This window comes from Lissotriton helveticus, chromosome 2_1 (assembly GCF_964261635.1).
Source record: "Lissotriton helveticus chromosome 2_1, aLisHel1.1, whole genome shotgun sequence".
NCBI classification, from domain to species: domain Eukaryota; kingdom Metazoa; phylum Chordata; class Amphibia; order Caudata; family Salamandridae; genus Lissotriton; species Lissotriton helveticus.
Window position 1 is genome coordinate 1,792,993,572 of NC_136059.1, and position 17,913 is coordinate 1,793,011,484.

The 17,913-nt window shown below is 47.1% G+C and overlaps 1 protein-coding gene across 3 annotated transcripts in view; it reads left to right on the top strand.

The window, feature by feature from the left end:
- ANK2 (ankyrin 2) overlaps window positions 1-17,913 on the top strand; it is a 1,987,506-nt gene that overhangs the window by 442,327 nt on the left and 1,527,266 nt on the right. The window lies entirely within an intron of this gene.

Below are 17,913 nucleotides of genomic sequence, written 5' to 3' on the forward strand. Positions count from 1 at the left end.
CCGGGTCCGAGTCAGGTGCTCTGTACTTCTTCAGAAGTCTGGATGGAGCAGCCTTCACCACCGCAGGCGTAAGGAACAGCTCCTCCGCAGGTTCGACCAGTCCTGGCACCAATGGCAGCAGAGGGCGAGACAGGTGCTTCTTGTGAAGAGTCTCGAATATCACGGACGTCGTAGGTGTAGGAGCCGTCACCGTGATACCCAACTTTGCAGCCCCCCTCAGGAGAACCTCCTGGAACGTGCCGATGTCGTCAACCGGAGACACCCTAGTCTCCGGGGAGTCCGATAAAGTAGGCGAATAGGAACGAGTCCTAGAGGATGCCGTACGGGACCTGGACCTATGCCTCCTATGGCGATGCCTAGATCTAGTGAAGGACCTGTGTCTACTCCTCGATCTTCCTCTCCGTCCGGAGCGTGACCTTGATCGCCTAGGTCTGGGATGTTCTGCCGGTTTTCCCGGGGCGGACGTTCTGGGCTTGGGCGGTTCCTTAGACTTAGGAGTCTTTTTGGGAGGGGTCGGAAGCCTGGGCAACGAGACCGACCTCGGCGGAACTGGTGGCGGTTTGTCTGGCACAGGAGGCCGTGGTCCCGCTGGAAGCGGAGGCAAAGGATTTTAACGGAGGAGGGGTTGGAGCCCTCGGAGCGAGACCTCTCGGCAACGGAGGCGGAGGTGTAACAGTCTTCTTCGGAGTATACACCTCGGAGTACACCGATCCCGGTGACCCGCCATCCTTTCCGGACTGAGGGGAGCCCCCCACAGTCCTAGGCCTTGCATCACGATCCCTCGATGTCGAAGACCGGTGACCAGACGGCGAGCGTAGGTCCCTCGACGTCGAGCGCCTCTTCGGCGTCGACCGTCTTCCATGCTTCGGCGTCGACCGTCTTCCAAGCCTCGACGTCGATCCCGACCATCTCGACGACGATCCCTTGTGTCTCGACGGCGATCTCTTGCGCCTCGACGGCGACCTCGACCGCCTCGACGGCGACCTCGACCGCCTCGACGGCGACCTCTTCCGCCTCGACGGCGACCTCTTCCGCCTCGACGGCGACTTCTTCCGCCTCAACGGCGATCTCTTCAGCCTCGACGGCGACCTCTTCCGTCTCGACGGCGGCCTCGACGACGAGGAACCCCTCAACGACTATAGCGTCCTCTCCGTCGACGGCGAACGGCGGTGTCGCCTCGAGGGCGAGCGCCGATGCCGGGCCCGTCGACGCCGATCACTCGACGTCGACGCTGAAGACGACGACGACGAAATCGTCAAAGGGTTCGACGGCGGCCTGTGTAACTCCCTCGACGTCGACGTTTCCTCGACCCAGAACCCTTGGGAGACGGGGAGACGGCCTTGGACCTCCCTCTCGACGTCGTGGTCAGTGCCACCGACCCCGACGGAGAATGGGGACGTTTGCTGGACTTCCTGCCCCTGGGGAGCCCCCCAGAGGCCTCAGCATGGGCAGACAAAGCCCCTCCAGACCCACCTTGCGCCTTCAGCCTTCTTTCCTCGAGGCCCTGAAGCCTGATCTTCATTCTGTCCTTCAGGGTACTGCCAGAGAAGCCTTGACAGATCTCACACTCCTCTGGGATGTGGGAAGAGGGAAGACAGAGGATACACAACTCATGGGGGTCTGATTTTGCTTTCTTCCTGGAGCACTCCGGGCATTTGTCAAATAATGCAGGCATATTTGACAGCAAAAGGGAGCAAAAACCAAGAAGAACAGCACAAAAGTACTTTGGAAACACTCAAATCGAATTTAAAGTGAAAAAACACCAATAAACCCTTGAAAAGGTAGAGCTCAATGCTCCAGGGTCCTGCTTGCAGGAGCCGGAAAAAAGAACTGAAAGTAACTGGGACCTGCAGGGCATTCTGGGATACTGTGAAGTTCTGGAAAGTTCTCTTAAAGGCACAGTATCCTGTTCTGAGCCACATAATGGCAGCCTATGGGGCTTGTCTGTCCAGGTTCTTCTCTCTATCATTCCTGAGGGATTTTTCTGTGAAAGCAAGAGAAATCTGTACAGGCTTTGCTGTTTTTGTGGATTTTGTGGTGGGATTTCTAGTTGAAGTACTGGACAGTGTAGCTTTTTTAGGCTGCATTATCTGTCTTTAAATTCTCTCTTAAGTGTCTGTGCAGTTCTGCATTTTTCGACACTGTAAGAGATTATTTTTGATTGCTCCGGGGTCCACGCACATGGGCGGGACTATTCACTAGATTATGACTATACACAGAGATCCCCCACTACAGAATAGTAATTTTTACCCCTACGCTATCCAACGCTTTCCCTACTGTTGCACCCTTTGGAGTGGGAATAGTAATTTTTACCCCTACGCTATCCAACGCTTTCCCTACTGTTGCACCCTTTGGAGTGGGAATAGTAATTTTTACCCCTACGCTATCCAACGCTTTCCCTACTGTTGCACCCTCTGGAGTGGGAATAGTAATTTTTACCCATACGCTATCCAACGCTTTCCCTACTGTTGCACCCTTTGGAGTGGGAATAGTAATTTTTACCCCTAAGCTATCCAACACTTTCCCTACTGTTGCACTCTCTGGAGTGGGAATAGTAATTTTTACCCCTACGCTATCCAACGCTTTCCCTACTGTTGCACCCTCTGGAGTGGGAATAGTAATTTTTACCCCTACGCTATCCAACACTTTCCCTACTGTTGCACCCTCTGGAGTGGGAATAGTAATTTTTACCCCTACGCTATCCAACGCTTTCCCTACTGTTGCACCCTCTGGAATGGGAATAGTAATTTAAACACCTACGCTATCCAACGCTTTCCCTACTGTTGCACCCTCTGGACTGGGAATAGTAATTTTTACTCCTACGCTATCCAACGCTTTCCCTACTGTTGCACCCTCTGGAGTGGGAATAGTAATTTTTACCCCTACGCTATCCAACGCTTTCCCTACTGTTGCACCCTCTGGAGTGGGAATAGTAATTTTTACTCCTACGCTATCCAACGCTTTCCCTACTGTTGCACCCTCTGGAGTGGGAATAGTAATTTTTACCCCTACGCTATCCAACGCTTTCCCTACTGTTGCACCCTCTGGAGTGGGAATAGTAATTTAAACCCCTACGCTATCCAACGTTTTCCCTACTATTGCACCCTCTGGAGTGGGAATAGTAATTTTTACCCCCACGCTATCCAACGCTTTTCCTACTGTTGCAATATGTGGAATAAGTATATATATTAATTTATATGTAGAGTTTTTAATTTCTTTTAAATGTATATGTATTAGTTATCATTTTTTAAATATGTTTTAATGTTTTTATTTAATATTTGTAAAATTATATGTATTTTTAAATTATTTTTACATTATTATTAATACATTTAAAAAAACGATATTTTTAATTTCGATATTTTTGTACTACGATATTATTTTTTCGATATTTTTGTACTTACCTTTATGAAGATATAACTCCGATATTTTTGATGTCGATATTTTTGTGTCGATATTTTTGTATGTAGATATTCTGTCTGTCGATATTGTCATAGATCCGCAATATGTACTGTATTTTGAATTGCTTCTGTGGTTTTATTTTATAATGCATGTAAATTTATATCTGTATTTCTTGTGATTGAATGTTAACTGATGTTTTATGGTTTGTTCCTTCAAAAACTGATTAAAGCTTACTTTGATTGATTGATTGACATTAATAAAAGCAGCTTTATCATTTGTGAAACATTTTCATTTGATGTTACTACTGAATATCGAGGCTATGAATATCATAGCATAAGAATATTGTAGACAAAATATCAAAGACTAAAATATTTAATGGTAAGCGCATAGAGAGGAAGTATAGATTTAGTATTCCTAACGCCAAATCTACATACCTTGAAGAGATATATATTGTCAAGGTACATATATGTTGAGTTAGACATAGAAAATGTATACTTAGTCACCTTTGGATATTTTCAATTTAAAATGTTGTCCTCATTACTCTGCCTCAATATTCTGGCTTCGGAATTCGGAGTGCACATTTGTTCAACTATGTTCATTACTGAAGTCTAAAAGAAAACTGATTAATCACAGAGGCAGAACTTTGTTGTGGAAAACTATAAATGTAGCAATGCTTGGCAATGAAAGGCCTAATTAATACACTTGCCCACTTGAACTAAAACCACTGTACCATAGCAGTTACAACAGGCACTGGCAAAGCCAATAGGCCTCCCTTTTGGAACCTACTGGCTTTGCCCATTTTTTTGCTGGTGCTCTTTAGTATTCTGAAAAAAAAAAATAAAGGTTCGAACATGCGGCCGCTGCTGTTAGTTCTGTGATGAAGTATGTGTGTGCCTACAGAATGCCATTTTCTTTTATCTTTTTATTGACAAGTCTAAGACGGAGGATGTTACTTTGTTTAGCCATTAAAAAAAGAAATTGTGAGTGCACAAAATTGCTTTGTGGAGAGCCAGATACAATTTCCAGCCTCGCCCTTCCCCTCAAAAATAATTTAAAATATATATTTTTTTAAAACGACTCAACGGGTGTTGGAAGCAGGTTGGGGATAGCAGTCAGGGGGTTGGCGGGGTCATGAGGGAGAGTGCAAAATGAGGTGGTGAACAGGGCACAAGTCCTAAAAAAAGAAGTGGGGGGACTCTCCAAGTTAGGCGTGGTCACAGGAAGTGACATCACGACAGGAAGTGACATCACGACAGGAAGTGACATCACGACAGGAAGTGACATCACGACAGGTGTAAGCAGGACAAATGCAAGGCAGGGAGATCTGTTGAATAGGATGGCTCCCATCTCTCCCTCTGTCCGCACCATCTCTCCCTCCGCCTGCACCATCTCTCCCTCCGCCTGCACCATCTCTCCCTCCGCCTGCACCATCTCTCCCTCTGCCTGCACCATCTCTCCCTCTGCCTGCACCATCTCTCCCTCTGCCTGCACCATCTCCCCCTCCCACTCCGCCTGCACCAGCTCTCCCTCTGCCTGCACCAGCTCTCCCTCTGCCTGCCCCAGCTCTCCCTCTGCCTGCACCAGCTCTCCCTCTGCCTGCACCAGCTCTCCCACTGCCTGCACCAGCTCTCCCTCTGCCTGCACCATTTCCACTCTACCTGCACCATTTCCACTCTGCCTGCACCATCTCTCCCTCTGTCTGCACCATCTCTCCCTCTGTCCGCACCATTTCCCCTCTGCCTGCACCATCTCCCCTCTGCCTGCATCATCTCCCCTCTGCCTGCACCATCTCCCCTCTGCCTGCAACATCTGCCCTCTGCCTGCTCCGTCTCCCCTCCGCCTGCACCATCTCATCCCCTGCCTGCACCATCTCCCCTCTGCCTGCAACATCTGCCCTCTGCCTGCTCCGTCTCCCCTCCGCCTGCACCATCTCATCCCCTGCCTGCACCATCTCTCCCTCTGTCTGCACCAGCTCTCCCTCTGCCTGCACCATCTCTCCCTCTGCCTGCACCATTTCCACTCTACCTGCACCATTTCCACTCTGCCTGCACCATCTCTCCCTCTGTCTGCACCATCTCTCCCTCTGTCCACACCATTTCCCCTCTGCCTGCACCATCTCCCCTCTGCCTGCACCATCTCCCCTCTGCCTGCACCATCTCCCCTCTGCCTGCACCATCTCCCCTCTGCCTGCAACATCTGCCCTCTGCCTGCAACATCTGCCCTCTGCCTGCTCCGTCTCCCCTCCGCCTGCACCATCTCATCCCCTGCCTGCACCATCTCTCCCTCTGTCTGCACCATCTCTCCCTCTGTCCACACAATCTCCCCTCTGCCTGCACCATCTCCCCTCTGCCTGCACCATCTCCCCTCTGCCTGCACCATCTCCCCTTTGCCTGTTCCGTCTCCCCTCCGCCTGCACCGTCTCACCCCCTGCCTGCACCATCTCATCCCATGCCTGCACCATCTCTCCCTCTGCCTGCACCATCTCTCCCTCTGCCTGCACCATTTGCACTCTGCCTGCACCATTTCCACTCTGCCTGCACCATCTCTCCCTCTCTCTGCACCATCTCTCCCTCTGTCCGCACCATCTCCCCTCTGCCTGCACCATCTCCCCTCTGCCTGCACCATCTCCCCTCTGCATGCACCATCTCCCCTCTGCCTGCACCATCTCCCCTCTGCCTGCACCATCTCCCCTCTGCCTGCAACATCTGCCCTCTGCCTGCTCCGTCTCCCCCCTGCCTGCACCGTCTCACCCCCTGCCTACACCATCTCATCCCCTGCCTGCACCATCTCTCCCTCCGCCTGCACCATTTGCACTCTGCCTGCACCATTTGCACTCTGCCTGCACCATCTCTCCCTCTCTCTGCACCATCTCTCCCTCTGTCCGCACCATCTCCCCTCTGCCTGCACCATCTCCCCTCTGCCTGCACCATCTCCCCTCTGCATGCACCATCTCCCCTCTGCCTGCACCATCTCCCCTCTGCCTGCACCATCTCCCCTCTGCCTGCAACATCTGCCCTCTGCCTGCTCCGTCTCCCCCCTGCCTGCACCGTCTCACCCCCTGCCTACACCATCTCATCCCCTGCCTGCACCATCTCTCCCTCTGGCTGCACCGTCTCCCCCTCCGCCTGCACCTCCCTCCCCTGCCTGCTGCTCTTTTAACCCTTTCCTCGTCGCCTTCTCCCCCCCCATGGTTTCTCCCACAGTTTTTGGCTCTTCTCAAAGTGACTGAAATAAACTCATGAAATGCGCTTTGAATTTGTGCACGCAAATTTGCGCCTACCCCGCTCCTATGTGCGGAGTATCGGAGCCTTTTTTTAATACTTTTGTATGATTCAACTGAACCTCCATTGTCTAGGGCAGGCGTGGCAAACAGGGGGAGGCCTTTTTTCGTTCCTCCTGCCATCCTGCACACTCTGTGACCTACCTGCGTTTGGCCCATCATAGCGTTGTCCAAAGAAATCAAATGGTCTTTTCAGTGCTTCTCATATTAACATCTGCAATAATGCAGGACAAGCCTCGCAACATATATACACGGATGATTCAAAAGGTTCCAAAAATTAACTGCAAATGTGACTTTTTACGAAACTCTGAAAGTTCTTACCATTAGAGATTGGGCCAATCTTGACTTTGTGTTCACTGAATGTGGTGTTCCCCAAACGCCCACATGCACTCGGAACATGAACACGACCAAGATCGCATCTCCGAGCAAAAAGAATAGCGAGCAGAAGGTCAAGGGCGGAGCTCATTTTATACTCAAGCCCCTCCTGACAAAGCCGCTGCGCTCACAGAACTGGGAAAAGGAAGATTCTGGCATCCGTCCATTTCCCTGCACTATAAACAGCATGGGACAATACGGACGGTGTTACATGAACAGTAAATAAATAGCGAGGAGTTCATTTTGGTGTCAGCCCTCTGCTGGTGACACCCGGTGCGGCCCGCACCTCCCGCACCCCCCTTGTGACGCCACTGATCACAACCATCCCCAGAAGAGCTCTCTTGTCCAATGATCTAACCATTCATCCTTCCATCAAACCCCTGATATCCACCATTCCAAATGTACATTGTCATCTATTAATTCTTTTATCCATCATGCAGTCTTTCACCATTCATTCTGTCCTTCCAACTGTGTGCCCATCCATATCCAAACCTTTTCAACTATTTGAAAACCTATCCATCGTCTATCTTTCCATGCATCCTTTCAGTCATCCATCCCTTCATCCATCCATTCACTCACTCATCCATCCAACCGTGTACCATTTCACCCAAGCATCCTTTCACTCATCCATCCAACCGTGTACCATTTCACCCAAGCATCCTTTCACTCATCCATCCACTCTTCCACCCACCCATCCATTCACTCATCCATCCAACCATTTACCCTTTCCCCCATCCAGCCTGTAAGACAATAAGAAATGTACATTTGTCAGGTGTCATACCTGATATGTATTGTTAGACAAATTAATTATCATAATGTTATCGATCTAGTGAAGATGGAAGGCTGATACAGCAGCATGAGATTAGGGTACCCAACACTTTTACACTTGTTCACTGAAAAACGATTGCATCATATTATGGTGAATATTGTGTTGAATATACCGAAGTGCACAAACATGTTTAAAAAAGCAGTCACAAAAGAAACATTTCCGGGGTGTCTGTGGATTCTTGTGCAAGGGCTATGAATCCCAAAAGTTACAGTGGAGTGGTGCATGCTTCCTCACCTTTCCAGTAATTAAGCGGGTGGTTCTTGCCTTTTATGCACAGCCAGTTGCGGGGTGTTCGCCTCTGATTTGAGCAAGCAGGCTGGAGAGAAGGGACTAACATACCTCTTGGGAACTCGACTCACCGATTAACAGCCCTGCAAGAGCCTTCACTGCTCAGATTTTTTTTTATTTTAGACAATACTGTGTGAAAAAACAGTCTTAAAATAATCGAACTTTTATTTGAAACACATTACATCCTCCGTTCATTTTCAAATGTTGCACATCGTGTTACCTTTCAACATATGCCAAAAGAAGAGAGAGAGAGACTCCTGACCCTGTGGCAAGCAGCATACTTCTGGTGAGATTTTTGGGAATGCCCTTGACCAGCTGTTAATGTTGCCGGCGGCGCTACCCGCAGGAAGCGGCTCACCACATGCTGTAACACCCCAAACTGGCCCATTGACATTCTGTATGTGGAAATCAGCCCCATACAAAGTGACAATGGGCGGGGTGGGGCTGCTATTGCGCTTCTAGCAGCCTGTGATTGCAGGAATAGGGGATGATGGGCTAATAAAGCTGGCAGTGAGGTGCAATATTGGGAGAGTCTGTTTTCGTACATATCCGGCTGAGGCGGGCAGGCAGCAGGCGAGGCCGGGGACGAAGGAAAGTCTGGATCGGGACGGCGTTTTGATTGAGCAGGGTGGACGGCGTCCACCCTGGAAAACCCTGGAAAATAAGTGGGGGGATGCCGTCCACCCGCGTGGTACCCCGACTCGTGCCCTGGTGGTGAAGAAGCGCACTAAAGAAGCCATCCACACTGGAGATGGGAGAGAGAGGCACCCAAGAAAGGCCATAGATGCAAGAGAGCATCATGGAGCGCACAGCGGGAGAAGTACACAGACTAGTGAGAGCAACATGGAGTGCGGGAGGAGAGAAGCACACGAGGGAGAGGGTTGAAAAATGCACACACTCTTTTGGAGTGCTTAACGTAAAAGAAAAAAGCAGTGCCCTAATAGTGAGCAATGGAAGGACACAGGTAAAGAGGCTATGCTCCAGGGGAGGGCCAAACATAAAATGGATAAGGCAAGCAAATGAGAGTGACAATTAAGCCAACCAATGGTAAACAATCAACGGGCTTAAGCCCACTGTATGTTCTTGGTAAGCTTACAAAAGATCTTGTGCATTCAAACAGTTTGCACTCTCTGGTAGGCTTGACCTAAAAATGTCCATCCAGGCGATAACTTGAGTAAAAAACTTAACCTCACAGAGTGCTGGGTGCTAAGGAGGGCAGGTAGGCCAGGTTGGCCAACATGCCTATTCTGCTTGTGGCATGGCAAAAAAACAAACAAAGAGCCATATTTACAAGGCCATTGCGCCACCGGTAAGTCACTTTTTTTTGATGCACTAGCAGCTGAGTGTGCTTTCCCATATTTACAAGGCCACGTAAATTCACCCTACGTGACTTTTCTTGGCAGTGTGAATATGAGTCTCTTCCAGGCATTATTCTGCATGAAAGGGGCATTCCATGGGTGTTGCTGTAGGTGTTCCCATGCAACATCGATGGAACCTGAATCATTCTCAGATTTACAACGTTTTGTAAAGCTGGAAGTGCATTAGAATCCTACGCCTCTGTAGGGTGGGCATAGGAGTGGTGCAACGAGGAGAAATACTTTTATTTCTCGTATTTTCCTGTTTCTATGCATGCTGCATTTTGCAGCATGAATAAAAAAAGGAAAATGCCATCAATTATTGTTTTTGTGCAGGAAGGTGTGCCTTCCTGCACAAAAATAATCCTCCCTGCAACACAGGCACTCTTGCAACATCACGGAAGAGTAGCTGCGCTGGCGCATGGCAGCCAATTGTGCACCAGCGCAGGGGAAAGCACACAGATGCATTTTATTGTTGTTAATTTGAAACATCCCTGTGCTTTTAAAATGACGCAACTCGGCGCAGCATAATGACTTGCCACACCGCATAATTATTTTGGTAAATGAGGCACCAAGTGCCTGTTGCTATACCTATCATTTCATATCATCTCATAGTACTTTGGGGTGTAGAGATTCCTTCACTGCAGATTAATACATCTGCATGTTTAAACAAGATACATAGGCCCCCCTGAATGATGTAGTTTTACTGATCTTCTGTTTGTTGAAAGAACTACAATGTTGAGCTATCTCATACTGTCCAAATGTGGACTGCTACTGTCTGACATTCTTTCTTCTCTTGATGTTCTTGTGGGGAATTAATCTTGCTTTACTTGAGCATTATAAGACATCCTGAGAAGCACATCTATGATTGCAAGTGCTCAGTCACACAACTGTTGAAAGTTTTTATTAGATTTGTTTTCAGATCGTTGGAATAAAAAAAGGATTTTTAAGGAATAAAAAAAGGATTTTTTATTAGCATCACCTTACAGTTTTTTCACACTTTACTTTGCATCTTTGAGACAGCTGGGGGGATTGTTAGGCTCAGATCCACTGTAAAATACTGTTCTGTCTCTGTCTACCTTATCCGCCATCTTTAGAGGAGTGTCAAGTCCATGGCCAATATGTCAGTGCTCTAGGAGGCATGCAGCGGGTAGCAGGCACCTATTTATAGGGAGGAGCTGCACAGAAGTATGTAAAAGGCAACTAATCGGAACTGTCAGAGGCAGCTTCCATTCTGTGAATTAGTAATTACGTGGTTACTTGTCAATGTCATGAAACCACAATTATTGTGACAAAACTGATAGATTGCATTGCAAATCAGAAGGAGGCGAGATGCCGCTTTTATGCTCCCTTCACCTTCCAATTTCCAATGACGGACAAGACATTTCTGCCTCGCAAAGCACTTTTTGTATGACACAACTAGCAATTTTACTGTCACTAATCTTGTGATTTTGCGAATTGCAGGCTTTGCGACTGCAACAGTTTATTACATTTGGGTCAGTAGTTCCTAAATCAAAGTTATAAACTTTATTTCCTTCAGGGAAATTGAAATCCTAAGGGAGAGGGGATGAGAATACAAGTTGTTTTCATTTTGATACAGATATTATTTTATTTGACGAGCACCGTGGATCTAAAATATGAAGGAGAACTGGGAGGCATACATTACTTCCTTTCAAAGAACCTCCTTTAGGAAATTTGTTTTGGAGACAAGATTGAGGAGAGGCAGTTCCTTCTTTTTATCCTACAGGGTGTTGTTATTTTGATTATGAAAATGTAGCATGTAGAAAGAAAAAAATATAGAAAAAAGAGTAACCAAAAAATCGAAAAATCATTTAATGAATTAATAAATTAATAGACTTACAGTTTCATTAAAATAATAGACAAAATCCCTAAGTCTGTCCACAAAATCATATTAACATAACACGTTGGTTTTGTTGTTGATAACCCCCATTAATATAAAGGTAAATTATTTTAAGGGAAAAATGTGGCTTCCATTGTAAAATTCTTTAAGGGCCAATAGTTTTAATATTGAACCATAAAAAGATGTCAGGAGACAAAGGTGAACACAGGCACGGTAGGGAAATGGATAGGCAGGGAAATGAGGGTACATAAGGACGCTCCTACAAAAATGTGAAAATGGCTGAAGGGGGATTGGTGGCGTGTGCTCCCTCTAATAGAAACAAGGCAGCTAGAATAAAAGAGGAGAAGGAGAACAAGGAACATGAGATGGAACACAGGAGTGTAATGAGGAAATGGGAGTCTGGAGGGGACCAACATACAGTTATTTGTTATGAAAAACATAAAATGCCACCCTATGTCCGGTCATGGGAAGGGGAGGTGGGGTGAAAGAAGGAAAGGTTTTATGCAAACCATTTACAAAATGTAATATAAGGAACCCAATGTCCACATGACTAGTATTTGCAGCAAGTGTGTACAGTAGCAGCTGCTACTGGGAAGTAGTGGTGGGGTAAGTTAAAAAAGAAAAAGAAATGAAAAACTTTCCTGCTGGCCGATACTTCTTCTCCATCTTCTTCCGACGACGCAGGAAGTAGAAACAGGAAGCACCCAGGCTTCAGACTCTGATAGCCAATCAGAACACTGCTCATAGCAGTGTCCTGATTGGTCTGAGTGCTGTGGTTCAGGACTAGGAGCGTGGGCATGTTTTCCACCCAGGCTGTGCAAAACAGCCCGGTGGAGAGTATTTCAAGTGCGCATGACTGTTTGGTTGGCCCAAGACGACTGGCCAAACCGTCATGCACACTTAGAGGGTGCCCACCACTCCTCCCCCTGCTGTGTGGGTTGTCCAGCCCACCCCGCTCCTACAGAGGAGTACTGTAAAATAAAATGATAATAACATCCTGCTATTATCATTTTATTTTTCCTGTGCGGCGACGTTCCTCTTCCTGGCTGAGGCTATTGGCCAATATTTCTGGTAGATAAATCGTGGCCTATCCAGGGTCAGCTGGTGGATACCAACAAACTATTTCAAATTACATCTTGTTCAATTGCAAATTTTATTGACCGTGGTGAAGTCTCGCCCTGGCTAAACAATTTTGAGAAAGACGTATGCCTCCATAGAAACATTATAGATTGATTTGCTAGTGTAAGCAAATGTGTTGTCTGATCCCATAGACCTGTCTAAAAATCTCCTCTTTTTAGGCATATGCCACTCTCTCAACTAATATTTATTGACATTTTGAGCTCCACGAAGATTCTTTAACTTGTGGGATACTAAATATTTGTAGGATGATAAACGTTGGCTCCACTCACTGTGGGGCCACAGACACTGCCGGATGTTTGCAGCACAACTATTTGTCTGCCAACTGTTGATGAGAAAACTTTGTGCACAGATGCATTGTAATTTGTAAACAAGCAAACTGTGATTTAAATTAAATTATAAGAATGCGACTGCAGGAAAACTATGATGCACATAAAGAGCTGGCTTTTTACTAACCCAAAATGGCAATAGTAAATTTCTCATACCAACCACACTAGTTGCTAAGAAGCCTTGCACTTCATTGGCAAGAGTTGGTGGGATGTCATTTTAATATGGTTTATTAAAAACATATATGCTTAAGTTTCACCTTCCCAGTATATAACCCACTAAACCTTGGACCTCGTTGTTTATGCCACTGGTGTGTGTTATGGCACATTGATCACTATTCATCTAATCACTCAAAATGGGCTTTAGAAATCTTTTACATTAGTAAATAATCTCCATCATTCCATTAGCTTGCAGCTCGCATTCAGAATTCCAGCTTTTTCCGGCCACTTCCTCATTTAATCGGTTTTGATTACATGGTCAGCAGAGTGTACGCAGAGGCATAGATTCAGGGGGTGTTTGGGGTGTTACACCCCCTAACAAATGTATTTTCAGGTACATAGTTGGGTACTGGTGCTTTCAATCTGGTAATGTGAGATGTCAGTTGGGTCTCAGCAGGAATTTTTAACTACACTCATGCAAAAACACACACACTCACTCTCTGCTTTGAAAGTTCTAAAAAATATGGGTTATTTACAAAATAATCCCTCCAATCCTCATTCCTCTCTTTCCCCTGCCCCTTTAGCCCCTCTCATGCGCCCTGCTAGTCGTATAACGCATTTTAAACATTAAATGCCAGCCTGATTGTCAGAAAATCTGAAGTTCACATCCCCACACTCTTACTCACCAAGCTACACTCCTGAGTGTAGGAAACCACTGACATTAATCCATCTCATTGTCTACTACATGAGCATCCCATCTTTTTAAGAGATAGGACTCCCTTGCACCCTTCGTCCCGTGGTGGCCTGGGTTTGAAAAGGTTCTGCTTGCCATTGAATCATGTAACAGAAACATAGATCTCGTGCTCTGAGATAACCGGAGGACTATCCTGAAACACTTTAGACAAGCGTACAGTCACCTGGGACTACTGTAAAATTATGTGGTCAAGCGCAAAAAGCCTCCACACATCATAAACACCCTGGGGGACACCCATAACAATTGTGTGGGCCAGCATAAAAGATGTGAGGGGAAAGCATGAAAACCCAGGGGAGTTCCAAGCCCAGTGGACTATGTACCCTGTGGACTACCATAATAACCATGGGATTAGCTGCCATATGAACTATCATAACCCTGCCACCTCCAGGGACTAGAACAAACCTACAGACTTTAAAAAAGCTTTATGGACTGACACAAGCACCTTCAGGATAATGATCTAAAAACCTTGTGGCCAAGAATAAAAATCTGGTTAATATCCATGGTGTAATACTGTGTCTGGGTAAGTATCTTACCGGGGCGAGGAGTAGATGTTCCAGGTTGGTGGTGCCTTCTAAAGTTTGGGAACACCAAGAAAATTGAGAGTTTGTTGGTATAGACACATCTTTTCCTGAATGTGTTCCACCCTAGAAATGTTGGAGATTTAGTTATAGTAAAGGCATAGGAAGTGTGGAAAAAAATGTAAACTTATGGGTGGGTAACTGTGAATAATGGGGATGTTTTTCACCGAGGGACTGTGAATGACATAAAATGAGAGGAAAGCTTGAGTTGCCTATGATGTCACCGAGAACCCCCAGAAGAAAAAACATCCACTTTATTCACAGTTATACATCTATAATAATAATAAGATAGTTTATAAAGCGCCTGGTGACGCCTTCCCGGCGTGTCCCCGCGCTGTGGAGAAGCAAGTTATCAGAGCAGACATCCCAACTCCCACCGCCTTATCAGCTGCTTATAGTTTGTATAAGTATGTTTTTAGCATAGTTCTAAATTTAGTTTCTGATTCTTCCAGTCTTAGAGATGTCGGGAGAGCATTCCAGTTTTTTGCCGCTACAGCTCTAAAGGAGCGACCACCTAGCTTTGCTCTTTTTACACGGGGGATCGTCAGCAGACCCATCCCCTCTGAGCGTAAGGCTCTGGTTGGCTCATACCTAAGTACTAGGTCTTGCAGATAGGGAGGGGCTTTATGTTGGAGTATCCTCTGGCACATTAAGAGAGCTTTAAACATCACTCTTTTTTTGATCGGTAGCCAGTGTAGAGTCGCTAATGCTGATTTCGATGCTGCTCTTCTGGGGAGTCGAAGAACAAGACGAGCTGCTGTATTTTGGAGGACCTGTAGGCGCTCTAGACTGTGCTCTGTAGCACCCAGGAACAAAACATTCCCGTAGTCCATACGGGATGTCACCAGCGCCTGAGTCATAGCGCGTCTAGCACCCAGCGGGAGTAAATCAAGGGTGCGATTTAGTGTTTTCAGAACCCCGAAACACTTTCCTACGAGGCGACAAATGTGGCCTTCGTAGGACAGAGTGGGATCAACCCATATACCCAGGTTTTTGGCTTCTTTACAAGGAACAGGCCTAGGACCCAGACAGGTAGGCCACCAATATGGAGACCAACTCAGGTTGTTCCCACCCACAACCATTACCTCCGTTTTAGATCCATTTAGTTTCAAGCAGTGTGCGTCCATCCATTCTGCTAGTGCTTGCATGCAAGCCTTAAAATTAGATGCTGTCATTAATGGTGCTTGAGACAACGAGATCAGCAGTTGTGTGTCGTCTGGGTAGGAGACCAACTCTACCCCGTACGCTCGCACCACTTCGGCCAGGGGGGTCATATAAAGATTGAAAAGAGTTGGACTCAGGGCCGAGCCCTGAGGAACCCTCTGTTCTAAGGCCATATCTGCTGATCTACACGAGCCTTTTTGCACCTGAAAGCTTCTGCCTGTGAGGAAGGATTTCAGCCACCCCAGTGCGGAGCTGGTGACACCCGCCTTGACTAGACACTGTAGTAAGATGGAATGGGCTACAGTGTCGAATGCCGCACTGAGGTCAAGCATCACCACGGCCATGGTGTTGCCAGCATCCGCCCCCTGTCTTAGGAACTCAGTCGCTCTCAGGAGGGCTGTCTCCGTGGAGAAGCCCGCCCTGAAGCCCGATTGCGAGGGGTGCAGGGAATTTGTTTTTTCTAGATGTGTCATTAGTTGACCATTTACCACTTTCTCCGCCACTTTGGCTAAATAGGGGAGCAGAGAAATAGGTCTCAGATTCTCCAGTATGTCCTGGCTTATATTGGGCTTTTTCTTTATGGGGAGCACAATCGCTTTTTTCCATTCTTCCGGAAGATGTTCTGTGGAAAAAGAGATCTGGAGTATATGCCTGATGTATGGCTCTAGTACCGAGAGGCTATCTCCCATTATCCTTGGAGGGGCCGGATCTCGAGGGGAACCTGATTTGATTCCCTGAGGCTACAGAGTATCACTGGGGGAGGAACCGAGAAGAGTTTCAATCCCTCTTCTGTGTTGTCTGCTGCCCTAATTACTTCAAATTGTATACCCTCTTCTGGTTTGTTGGAGAAGGTAGCATATATATTCCAGACCTTTCCTGCAAAGTATTCGGCTATTTTGTTTGCTTCTGCTACCGAGTCAGTGTCCTGGGTGGTTGAGTTAAGTACCACCGAGATCTCTTTAAAGATTTTAAAGAGCTCTTTCGATGCGTTTTCTGCTTCCCCAATACGTTTCTTATAATGGGTGGCTTTAGCTCCACGTACCATCGTTTGATATTTTTTCTGCAGCTCTTTGTAGTTTAACTTACTCAGAGGGCAGAAATCTATTTGCCATCTCCATTCCAGTTTTTTACATGCCGATTTAGCCGCTTGTAGTTCGGGTGTAAACCAAGGTGCTGATTTCCTGTCTCTGCACCCTGTCTTGGCGAGATACATCGAGGCTGTCTTATCAAGGGCCACGAGGATGCGCTCTTCTAGCCTTTTAAGAGCGGTTTCACAATCGTCACCCCCCGGTGGACCCCCTTCAAGCAGCAGTTCGTTGAACACATCTTGTGAGAATTGTTTCCATTTGCGGCGGGGGTATCTTTTATTCTCCACTCTGTGAGAGTCAGAGGTTGAAATAAGGATTTTAAATGGGACCAGGTAGTGGTCTGACCACGGGACCGGAAGGGGCGTATCAGTCCTTACTCCGTCCCAATTACAGAATATTGGGTCTAGTAGATGGCCCTGCTTATGGGTGGGAGTGTGATTTTTTAGGTCGATTTGTAGAGTCTGTAGGTCTAATCTTAAATTTCTGGCTTCTTTATCCTGCTCATCTTCAAGATGGATGTTAAGATCTCCTAATATCATCAGTCTACTCTTTCTAGTTGCCAGATGAGCAATGCTCTCCACCAGACTCGATTTAAAATTCTTCAGTCCACCTGGGGGTCTATAAACAAGGATTCCCGACACAGAGAATTGGGGCCCTAGTTTTAGGGAGAAGCATCCTGCTTCACAGTTGTCTATATTTATGGATTCTAGGGTACATTCCATCGGTGATTTGATGGCAATGGCAATTCCCCCTCCTCTTCCTTCACTCCTATCTAATCTGGCCAGGGAGTAGGACGGAGGGATGGCTTCTATTATCTCTGGATCAGAGTGTTCCCCTAGCCAGGTCTCCGTTAGGAAGAGAAAGTCAAGTTTTCCATCCAAAAGAAGATCCCAGATCTGACTGCTATGCTTACTTAGTGACCTACAGTTCAGCAGGGCTCCCTGAACAGTCTTGTTACCTATCCCATTTAGCGATTCCCTCTTACTTTTGAAGGAACATTGTGGACAGTCCCGAAGAGTGAGAGCTTCCATAGAGTGCCAACAGGGCTCCTCCTTTGATGGTCGTAGTTTTAGCAGTTCCTGTTTATCATACTGAATGTGGGTTTGCATAGTCCGCGCAGAGATCTTGGCTCCAGGCCCCGATCGGTCGCGGACGGGCACTGACGGGCACTGACGGGCACTGACGGGCTTGACTTTGGCGCGACTTCGGCGCGCCTCCGACACGCCCGCTGCGTGAATTTATGTTATGTATGGCCCCTCCATTTCATCTCACCCTGCTCTTGTCATCTGTGCCAAGAGTGTCACGGGGATCCATCCGCAT